General features: G+C 39.7%; 1 protein-coding gene across 2 annotated transcripts in view; it reads right to left on the reverse strand.

Annotated features, from left to right (window-relative positions):
- Positions 1 to 12,286, reverse strand: part of Cacna2d3 (calcium voltage-gated channel auxiliary subunit alpha2delta 3) — a 940,778-nt gene that overhangs the window by 239,010 nt on the left and 689,482 nt on the right. The window lies entirely within an intron of this gene.

The following is a 12,286-nucleotide window of genomic DNA, read 5'->3' on the forward strand; positions in this document are numbered from 1 at the left end:
TAAAGCCTCATTTCTAACTTAGTGACTTATCTCATTACCACTGACAGATTTTACTTTTTTACTTCCCAGACATTTATGTTCAGTATGTGCACTAATAATACTTGCTTTTAATCTAAAAATGAAAAGTCAGAAAGGGTGAGCATTTGCTCATGTCTGTAACCCTAGTTACTAAGGAAACTGAGATTTGAAGATTGTGGTTCAAAGCCAGCCTGGGCAAGTCCAAGAGACTTTTATCTCCAATTAACCGCATACACATGCACATGCACACACATGCACAAGTGTCACATGTGTGCATGTGCACACACACAAACACACAAACACACAGAGTCAAAAGTGGAGTGGTGGATCAAGTGGTAGAGCATTAGCCTTGAGCTAAAAGAAGCTTAGGGACAGTGCTCAGGTCCTGAACAATACATACATACATACATACATACATACATACATACATACATACATACATACATACATTAATGGTAAGCATCTGGAAGGTCTTGTGAGAAATCACGGAATCCAGGAGTTCATTTTCCCCAAGGTAGACCTTTTTATATCTATAGATTGTTGAACACTAGTCCCAGATGAAAAAATAAACAATAAAAATGATAAAACCCTGAAAATCATAATTAAGAAGTTAACCAATGGACATTGATCAAAATGAACTAATCAACTCAATGGCAGTGATGGGAGGGAGTGAATGAGTGGGAAAGAGGGAACAGCTGACACTAAGCAAAAGGAAAGAAATGTACATATCACCCAATGTGGAAGAAATAACTGTATTGTCAAAGCTCATAGAACTCAAACTATTTAGATCACAATAAAGACAATTTGCCCCATGAAAGTTAGAATGTATTTGTGACTTTAACTAAGTGTCACTATACCACACTACTGTGAAATTTATGTAATTACTTAATCACAATAAAAAATTGCAAAAAAAGTTAATCATTTCTACTGAAATAAAGATCACTAAAAATGGCACATGTTACATGCTTGATACATGCATGAAATCCTTTGGATCACATACTCACATTCATGCCTTCATCTGCACTGGGAGGGGGATAAGCAAGAGCATCTCTTCTGCACCATTAACAAATGGCAAAACAGTCTTAGGACACAGAAGTAGACTTTGGTCTATCCACCCAAACCTGGTTTTAATTTTCAGCTCTGAATCTTTGTAACTAAGCTGGCGATTCCTTCATGTCCTTAGATTAAATGCCAAGTCTTCTCCAACATCATCATGAGGATGAGATCTACATGGTATTTGGGATACAGAGGAACTAAAAGGATAATGGGCTCCTTAATCTGCCTTGAAGATCACACAGTAAAGCAACAGAATTCACACTACGAAAAGCAGAATGAGACAGAAACCTGTGGTTCTTAAGCATCAGGAAGTCATGGTGTGGCTAGATATGTGTCCACTGATTTGGTCAATCTCTAATCTAGATGGTTTCTGAGAAGGTATACTTTAGATGTAACTTAGACTTAAATCAGTACACTTCCAGTAAAGCAGATTACCCTGCATAATATGGGTGAGTCTCATTTAATCAGTTGAAAGTCATAAGAGTAAACACAGGTCCTGCAGGAGAGGAGGAATTCTGCCTTCAGTTGGCCTTCAAACTCAAGACTGTAAAATCAAAACTGGCTGGAACTTCCTACTTGCCAGCCTACCTTCCAAATTCAAATTTATTAAACTGTAAAATCATGTAAGATAACTCTTTAATATAACTCTCTTTCTTGCTCCATGCACATCCATATACACACAGGTCCTCTTTCTCTATTTACATATATATATGCATGTATTATCTCTATATATGCTTATATTGTATGGACATATGTGTGGTATGTTTTGTCTATATGGGCTCTTCTATTGGTTCTGTTTATTTGAATAAACAAATTTATTTTATCAATATTAGCAAGTAGTACTACTGTAAGATTATTTGACAGCTACTTTTGCCGGGAAGTAAGTTAGCCAGTTTGTGCTGTATATAAGAATTTGTGGAAACAGTTCCAAAATCTTGCTAAAAATATTTAAAGTATACTGTGGCTGCCAATGGAGGTATATAAAGTCATTTCAAAAGCAGAACTAACACACAGTCAACTGCTCTCTTATAACTCTTCCCATATTCCAACTCCTTGATTAATCCTTAATACTATACAGAAAACTGATTTGAGCTGATCGATCCATAACCCTGGACAACTTCTACTTTGCAACCCAAATCAAAATCTCAAGCAACGCCAAAATGGACCATGGATGAAATAAAAATATACCATTGTCAGTAATGAGAAATGAAGTTCTTTTTCCTGCAACTAGTAAAAATCAGTTATAAACCACTAGTAATTGTCCTGGCAAATACAAGATCATAGGGAATGAACTTCTAAATAGTAAGCCACATTATAAGTACCAACTTCATTCAGGGGCTAATTCCAAATGTAATTAATGCATCATTACTCTAAAAACAAATCCCTATACTATTGCATCTGTACTGAGCCACTCACTTATCTGTAACAGTCCCAGGTAAACAAAAGGAAATGCAGCAAATCCAATCTGGCAGCATTCATGCATTCTTTTCCTTAAGCCCAAATTTAGACTGGAATGACCAGAACCCTAACTTGTAGGTTTCCCATGTCTAATCATATGGCCACAAGGACTGGTAGGAGCTCCACAACATTACTTGAACAACATTAAGACCTCATCTGGCTGGGATCCGGTAGATATCATCTATATCCTAATCAGGACACTGAGATCTAAGGATCATGGTTCAAAGTCAGCCCATGTAGATAAATCAGAGAGATTCTTATCCTAATTAGCCAGCAGAAATCCTGGTCTGTAAGTGTGGGTCTGAACTCTGTGAGTCTTAAACACTTCATGGAGAAGGATAGTAATTACACTTCATTTGCACTGCCAGCGCAGCACGTTATGATCAAAAGGCATTCTGTATTCTTGCTTAGGAAATATCAGCCAGTGGCAAGGCTTTTTCTTCCAGACCACCAAGCAAAAGTTATGCAGCCAACTAGGGACAGAAACCCTCTGTCCCTCCTACTCACTAGGGGGTCCCTTTTCTGTAGCACACCGCCCCCCCTGCCTCCTCAACTTGAGGTTGCTGCTGAGGTAAGAGTATAGCTTCAGATTCATACACATGGCTTCCAAGAAAAATGCAGATGTAAGACAATGCTCATTTTCCAAGGGGCTAGAAACAGGAGATGGGGATCACCATAGTCCATCTGGATAAAATCCCATTAACTTAAGTCCAAATGAGAATCTTCAAATGAAACTACTGTTCCATTACACTTACCCAGGCTTTAAACAGGCCTCCAAAATGCTTGGTGTGGTGTTCTGTTGTATAATAAGTGTATATTATTCCATATCCTTCATTTCCTATTCTACATAATGGAGACTGTTCTGGTATCAAAGGAAATGATGAATAATAATACTGAACATCTGGTTTATAAAACACAAACTTGCTCAACGGATTGACTGCTTCCTGTCAGCTTCCCAAGTTAATCATGCATGTGGGCTCATATGAATATGCATTCGGACTTATGTGCGAGGTCTGTGCAGCCATGCCAGGCCTCTGCTCTTAATGCCTGATGAGTTTCCCATGGATGGCACCAGTCAAGAATGTGGCCAGCCCTTGGGTGTGGCCCCAGCTAGCATAACACTACCAGATTTGTGGTCTCTCCACTTTGCTGCCGGCTTGTCATTACTATTCATTGATTTCCTTACTGAACTTCCCTTAAGCCTTGGCTATGTGCCAAGTTTCATGTCATGAGCTGCAAAGACAATTAGGAAGAAGATCTGGGTCTTATCCCCCGGGAATATGAAGCCCACTTGGGGTGATAGCAAAACTAGTGAGGTGAAGGGGGAAGAGCTGGTAAGGTTTGGCATGCTGGCTCTCATCTTCCAGTCTAACTTGAACTAAGGTCAACATTTCTGGTATTTGTCAAGGCTCATGTGACACATTCAGAATGCTTCCTAAAAAGCAGATTTATCAGTAGGGAAAATTCCATCTCATTTCATTTTCTTTATACTAATGTCACTTTGAAGTAAGGTAGACATGATAGAATTACTTAGCACCTTTGTTTTTTCTTTCTCTTCAGGTATCATCCTCCTTTACAGAACTCCTCTTGAACCCCTCCAATCACAATATTTCTATGGCAGTTAACTTTTCTTACCCAGAATGTGTTTAGCTACATACCCAACCCAGCTGTTCCATCCAGAGCAGTGTGTGTGTGTGTGTGTGTGTGTGTGTGTGTGTGTGTGTGTGTGTGTGTGTGTGTGTGTGTGTGTGTGTGTGCTCACATCTATACCATCCAGGCCACACAGATTAGCTTAATAATCAAACACATGATTCAAGCCAAGTTCACCGTGATTTCTTTTCTTTTCCTTTGTTTTCTATCTAGAGCTAATGGCAAAGATTCTCTGCTCTGTCTTTTTGGGTGGTTATAAAAATTTAAGTCTGAGCTGAGTGTGGAGGCTCACACCTGTAATCCTAGCTCGTCAGGAAGGATTTTGGTTCAAGACTGGCCTGGGCAAAAAGTTTGGTAGATACCACCTGGCCAATACAAATCTCAGGGCAGTGGTGTATGTCTGTGATCCAACTATTTGAGAAAAGGAAATAAAAGGATCAGAGTTCAGGCTGACTTGGGCAAAATATAGAACCCTATTTGAAAAAATAACAAAAGCAGGCCAGGAGATATGACTCAAGTGGTAGAGCACCTGCCTAGCAACCATGAGACCCCAAGTTCAAACCCTAGTACTGTCAAGAAAGATAAGGAATTTAAGCTGCAAACTCATGTATATACACCAGAGAGGCAAAACTGAAAAAAATAAGTTAATACCCATGGAGGAGAAGAGGTGTGTATGTCTGTTTGTGTGTATGTCTGTGTGATAAGGAGATGAGAGAAGGGGAAAGTGGGAAAAGAAAAGAGAGAGAGAGAAAGGGAAAAAGAAGAGTAGAAAGGATGGAGAAAGGGATCTCCTGAGGGCCTATGGTCAATGACATCCATGCCTTTCCATTATTGGGTATAAATATAGTCAGTTATGGGGCCTGAACTCTGGGCCTTGGCACTGTCCCTCAGCTCTTCAGCTCAAGGCTAGCTGACCCTCCTACTCACTAGGGGGTCCCTTCTTTTCTCTGCCCCCCCCAACCTGAGATTGCTGCTGAGGTAAGAGTATAGCTTCAGATTCATACACATGGCTTCCAAGAAAAATGTAGATGTAAGACCATGGCCATTTTCCAAGGGGTTAGGAACAGGAGCTAGTTGAGCCACTGCGCCACTTTCAGCTTTTTCTGCTTATGTGGTGCTGAGGAATCGAACCCAGGGCCTTGTGCATGCAAGGCAAGTGCTCTACCACTGAGCCACCTTCCCAGCCCCTCTTTCTGTATTTTTACCCAGAAGAGTATTTAGTTGCACAGGAGCAAGTTTGTTTCATAAATGACCCAGCTAACTCTTAATTCCCATTGGAGTTGTCCTAAGTGCCATACACACAACCCACACATGAGACCAGAAAGGCTAAAGGGAAAATAGCCCCAACATTTTTTTGCTGTACCTTTTTCCTTAAGAGAAGAAATTGAGCTACTCTCAAAGCAGCAAAATACTACTAGGCAGCTTTTACAGAAATGACCACTTTATGTGATGGTATAAAAAAAATCCAATGTCATTACTGTTTATGAAAAAAATCTTCATAATGAATAAAATGTTGGAGCTTGGGTGAAAAGTTGCAAAATCAGGGAACGTCCTCTGGATCTCCCAGGTAGAGACATACAAACCTGTAGGGAAGGCTGGAGGCAGACTGGAAAGCATGTGCCTGTGCTCTGTAGGTCCCCTTGTACTGGGAACACTGGTGGCTACACTGCTGCCCAGAGGCAGCCTCCACTTTGAAGAGTACCTGTTTTTTGTTTTTGTGTTTGTTTGTTTGTTTTTGGTGTTTTTTTTTTCCTTCTTCAATCTCTATTCAGCGGAAGATTGCCAGGGCTACAGGCAGGACCACTGTTTCTCCTGCAGCCGGAAGTCTCTGGGGAGATGCCAAATCCCAGAGAGGAAGGGGGTGGGTTTGGCCCAGAGAAGGTATTCAAACAAGTTAAGGGTCTCATGCTTGGAAGCTCATTTGAGGGCTGCCAGGTGGCTTTCAGAAGAGCCTTCTGCCAGATCTGTTCAGTCCTGGCAGCTGGGGCTCCACAAAAGGTTGCACACAAATGGTGGAGGCAAGATTGTTTCTAAGCCAAGAGCAAAAGCTAATGTGCTGTCCTTAAATTGCCTATTGCTTTTGTACCTTCCTCTTTTTATGTTTGTATATTTTTCTTATTAAAACTAAACAACACATTGACTCTATTAACAGGGAATGTAACATAACTACCTGAACATAATAGTTTCTTACATATTTTATATAGATGTGTAATTTGTAAATACACAGCTGTATTTCTAGTATTTTCAATACCTGCTAATGAGTATCAACTTGCATTCTATAAAAAGGCACTTTCACCATCTAGTGGCAGTCCCATGAATTGCAGGCATACTGCAACTATGTGCCTTTCTAATAAAAACAAATTTAATGGGGGGGGGGAGGGTAAGGGAGGGATGAGATGGAAGGGGTTGAAAGGGGAAACAAAGGAGGAGTAACAATGTTTGATTAGAAATGTACTCATTATCTTGCCTGTGTAATTGTAACCCCTCTATACGGTATGTTCACAATAAAAACAAAACAAAACAAAACAAAATTTAAGAAGAGGAGAATGCAGGCAAGAATTCAATGTATATCCTTAAAAAATTAAGAAAAATTAGGAGGGTGGAATGGGAGGGATGGGTAAGAATGATGAAAGTGGCAACACTGATCAAAATTGCTATGGATCATGGGGCTTGATCTCAGGGCCTGGGCACTGTCTCTGAGCACTTTTGCTCAAGGCTAGCACTGGACCACTTCGAGCCATAGCACCATTTCCAGTTTTTCAGTGGTTAATTGGAGATAAGAGTCTCACAGGGACTTTTGTGCCCAGGCTGGCTCTGAACCATGATTCTCAGATCTCAGCCTCCTGAGTAGGATTACAGGTGTGAGTCACTGGCCATAAATTGCTTTTATGAATGGTAACTCTTTTGTATAACTACTTAAAGATAATAAAATAATTCAAAACAAAAATTAAATAAAAGACAATGCCATTTAGATACCTTCCCGATTGAAGCACAGGCTATGTCAATCACCTATGCCTTGACCGGGAATAGTGCTACGAGGTAGTATTTCTTCATGAAGCAGTTGGAAAGGAGACTCCCAAAGCAAGCACCTCTAGGGATGTTAATAAAATATTCAGGAATGGAAGGGTCCTTTCAGACCCACTTTCCCAAATGTAGCCTGAGCAGAAGGGAAGCCAATTCCTTACCCACAGAGTATACTAATGGTTCTGGGTTCCCCAAGGCCAGCATCTGCTAAATGACACATAATAAGAACTATGAAAACATGTGTTATGCGTAACCTCCATTTTAAACTCCAGAGCCTGAGGAACACAAAGTGGTTGAAATACATGGGAATAACCCTCTCCACAAGTTAATCAGAGAAAAGGGAAACATAGACCAAGGAAAAGGAGACATAAGCAGAATACCTAGGTAAAGATTCTTTTCCACCAAAACTCTCTCCTACCCCCTCTGGAAAAAGCCCTCAATCCCTACCACTTTTAGTGGCCACCTCCTACATCTCACCCTTCTATCATCATAACGCCACTATCCCTAATACTGAACAGTATAGAGTGACCATGGGAAAGAACTGGGTAAGGATTAACAGAGTATGCACAGTAGGTGAGGACATAATGCACCAGTACAGAGACATGGTGGTCAAGTCTATCACATCCCTTGCTTGACACAGGCTGTTCATTTTCTTCTCATATTCTTTGATTTCCACTACTGTTAGAGATAAACATGACATTTTCTGGCTGCTATAAAAGTGGCCAAAACTTTTGATAAGCTTTACCCAAGAGTGAAAGTAGCTATCTATTTACTCAGAGGTCTAAAAGCCATTTTGGAATGTTAAGAGTAAGAAAGAATAGCTTGTTTCATTGGCAGGACCAAAAACTGCTTGTGTAACTGGTGGCCATATGGCTGTGTATATATACACATGTATACCATTAATGAACTTAAAGAGTAATTCTGCAGGATTTTTTTTCCCTGAGAATTTGTATCCTAATTGTGGAATCTCAAAGTCCACATATGATCTTTCTTAAACCAAAAATAACTAAATCTTCATGTGACAACCTGGATAAATCTCAACAGTTGGAAAACAGAGAAAGTTGTGGAAGGATACATGTAGCTTGAAAACCTTTATATGCAGAAAAATGATGTTTTATCTACTTGCATAGATACATGTATCTGCTGCGAATATAATTGACCCCAACAGGTAGAATGCAAACCAGAGCTATCAAGTTCAGAAGAACTTACAAAGCACAATCCAAGAAGATGGAGGACTGTTTAATAAAGTGACTAGTTACAAAGGCATAGGTAAATGCAGGGAACCTCCAAGGAATAGCCCCATGTTTTGGTGCTAGAAACATCCTCGGAGCCCTACCAGATCAGAAAACAGGAGTGACTAGGGACAGGAGTACTCTCTGAAATCCACAGCAGAAACTATGCTCAGAAAGGTGCCTGATGAGTGCTTTAATCTTTCAAGAATGAACAACCAGCCCATGACAATCCCACAAATGACTCTAGTATATCATTCCATCAAAAAAAAATCAGAAACACTTGAATAAGTATGATAAAAAAAATACGTTTTTAAAATCTAGATTGTGGGTACATGTATGGTTTTCTTATCTCTTTTATTACAGTTGAAAATTTTAATTAGAATAGCTCCTATCAATCTGATCCATAGAAAGCACTTTATAAATAAAACCACCTAAATAGAATGTGCTTATGATGATTACTGCCTAAAACTAAAAGTGAATAAAATAATGATAAAATTTAAAGCCAATTTAAAAGATGCTTTCTGTACAAATATCAAATCGTGGCTACCACTTGAACCACAGTGCCACTTCCAGTTTTCTGGTGGTTAATTGGAGATAAGAGTCTCATGGACGTTCGTGCCCAGGCTGGCTTTGGACTGTGATCCTCAGACCTCAGCCTCCTGAGTAGCTTGGATTACAGGCATGAGCGATGGGCACCTGGCAGTAAATGCAGTAAATACTTTTAAAGTAACACTTCTTTTTGTTTTCCCTTGATTGTCTTGGTAAAATGAAGTCACTTAACAGTGAGAATATTCCATAAGTGATATTTGGTTTCTGTCTAAGACATTTTCCCTCTTCTTACTGCATCATTATTACTTGTATCTGAGATTTGGAAATTCTGAATTCTCTTGAGATATCACTGTATTTTAAATCATTTAAATATAAGAGGAAACAGATTTCCCTCTTTGAACTTTAACTGCATCTTGAATGAACTGTATTACTTAATTTGTTTTTTTCCTCTTTTTAACAAGTCGAAAGCAACTTTGTGAATGATAATGCTGGATAATGTCAGAACATCTATATGAAAGTATAGAAACAGCTTTCTTATAATAAAATATTATTTGAGAAAATGTTGAGTGCAGCTTCCAGTTTTCCCAGTGATTCTGAGATACATCTTTTCTGAAGACAGGCTGGTTTATGAGTAAACATCTTGTTAAAGAGATCATGCTGTCCTTGAATAGGAATACATATATAAATAAAGCCATGTTCAAGAGAATATTACTGATTAACATATCCAAAAGCTGTCTTGGAAACTGCTTTGTTTGTTTATTAGGGTATAACCTGCTTATTCCAAGAATGCCCTGTAATAATGACAGTGAGAATTATCATAATGCATTGGATTGCAGCCAATATTCATGATGAGCTGACACATAATTGACCCCCTGTTGTGGCCAAACATTCATATTTTCACAAACGTGGTTTAGACACCTCCCAAATAGATGCCTGAAAACACAGCCAAGTGCCCGAGCTTTGGGGCCCTGGGATAAAACCTTCCCCTTGTTTAAAGACCCCCTGAAATGCTGCTTCCTCCATAAACCCTTCCCTAACTATGTGGAAATGAGAACCAGATGTTCTCAAACTTCACTACAAAGATAATCATATTTATTCTAAAACCAAAGATACCATCTAGGACCATATTTGTGCAAACTGTTAATACAGCAAAGTCTCCAATCACTGTGGCTATGGAAGAAGCATTGGAAATAGGGTAGAACCTGTGAACTCCCAGAGCAGGAACTAGGAAGGATCTTTCGTTTATCTACAGTATTTAGCAGAGAGCCTGGTACACAAGAGGTGCTTGGCAAATGGTCCTTGAGTTAATTAATTCCAACATTGTCCTTTTACTTATTTTACAGAAGAGGCCTAGAAAGGAAAGGAGTCACGGAGAATTGGTACTAGAATTTAGACAAGATGTGGAGACTTCTTCAAGTAAAAGCTTTGTGTATTGTGTCTCCATCAATGTGGACAATGAGACTGTAAGGAATTCTGAGAACATGGTGCCTACATGTTGCTGACAGAGGCAAAGGTTCATGATATCCAGCCAATGTCACAGTGAGAGAGGAAAAAAGGACTTCTTAAAAAAAAAACTTAGCTGAACATGATAATTTCAAGCAAAGAGAACTGAATTAACATCCTCAAGTAGGTTACTCAAACTTTAGTCACTTTTGTTTATCCACCCTTCCATTCTTCCTTCCATCTTTCCATCAATACATCTACTACTACATCTACCTGTGCATATCCATGATCAAACAGGGCTGGTTATCACTCAACTTTGCTTGAAATGTTTTACACATCTATGTAGCCTTATATCACACAGATCTTGCAAATTGTGCCCAATAAACAGGTAAGGGAATTAAAGATTTAAAAGGTCACAGATGGATGGAAATTTGAGCCTTAGCCTACCTGTTGCCATAATCCATAGACAAATAAGTCTTCTCTCAACCTCCCATTTTGGAATACAAGAATACACATTACATTTTAGAGCTTAAAATACAACAAAAGAGGCAACAACAAAAGCATCCTTAAAATCGGTATAGTAGCTAAGCATGGGGGGTGGGCCCCCATTTGTAATGCCAACTACTCAGGAGGCTGAGATCTAAGGATCAAGGTTTGAAGCTAGCTCAGGCAATGAAGTCTCACCTACAATTAACTACCCCCCCCAAAAAAGTTGGATGGATAACGCCCAGATCCTGAGTTCAAGCCCCAGGATTGGTGTGTGCATGCATGCATACAGGCACGCACAAGGCATAATCCTTGAAGACTTCTAGGAAAGACTCTGCAGAATTATCAGCAAAGCGTCTAACTTGCTGCTTTACAAACATACATGTTCATAAAGGGGGATAAGTTTGTATGCTTCTTTAAAATACATTCCGAACACTACCAAATTTGAGTTTTGTCACTCTTTTCATGTGACACAAATGAATAAAAAATACAGACATTTCTTCAGTGTTCTATTGACAGAACATCATGTCCTTTGTAGCTAGTCATGTTTCATAAACCAGTTAGGGTGGTTAATGATAATGAGAGTTATCAAAAGAAGCAGAGTGCCGGTGGCTCACGCCTGTAATCCTAGCTACTCAAAAGGCTGAGATCTGAGATCACCCTTCAAAGCCAGCCTGGGAAGGAACATCTGAGAGACTCTTATCTCCAATAAACCACTCAGGAAACCAGAAGTGGCACTCTGGCTCAAGTGGTAGAGCTCTACCCGTGAGCTGAAGAGCTCAGGGACAGTGCCCAGGCTGAGAGTTCAATACCCACAACCAACAACAGCAACAAAATAATCAAAGGAGGTTAGGAAAAAGGGAAGCAAGAGGCTAGAAGCAAGTCAGCAAAAGCCATAGATGTGTCACAAGTGCCCAGCCTTCGAGTCACCTAATGTGTCCTAGGCCTGGGCAAATTAGGGATGAAGCCAATCTAAGCACACAGAGCTCATGATTCAGCAAGTGGTTTGATTCTGTGAGTCATTTCTAGAAAAAGAAAAGTCCATACCAAGGCATTAGTCCTTTGCTTGACATTTTTCTGCCTCATGAGACTTGGTTGGATTTTCTAAAATCCTTCAAGTCAACTCGAAGGGATAAACATCTAACTTTTCGTCTTTGAACTCATTTCCAACACTGCCATACATGATTGTGCAATTGCTTCAGTTTACCCCAGAGGGTCATTTCAGTTGGATTCTTTGGCAGGAGATGTCTGGCAGCTGTTAGGGGGCCATCCCTTCAGTTCTAATGGAAATGGGCTACATGTAGGTTTGCAATGATTATATATCCATTAATTGGAGGGTTTGACATATGAATAGCAGAACTAGAAAAAAA

This window comes from Dipodomys merriami, unplaced genomic scaffold (genome assembly GCF_024711535.1).
Source record: "Dipodomys merriami isolate MVZ:Mamm:240054 unplaced genomic scaffold, mDipMer1.0.p SCAF_13, whole genome shotgun sequence".
Lineage (NCBI taxonomy): Eukaryota > Metazoa > Chordata > Mammalia > Rodentia > Heteromyidae > Dipodomys > Dipodomys merriami.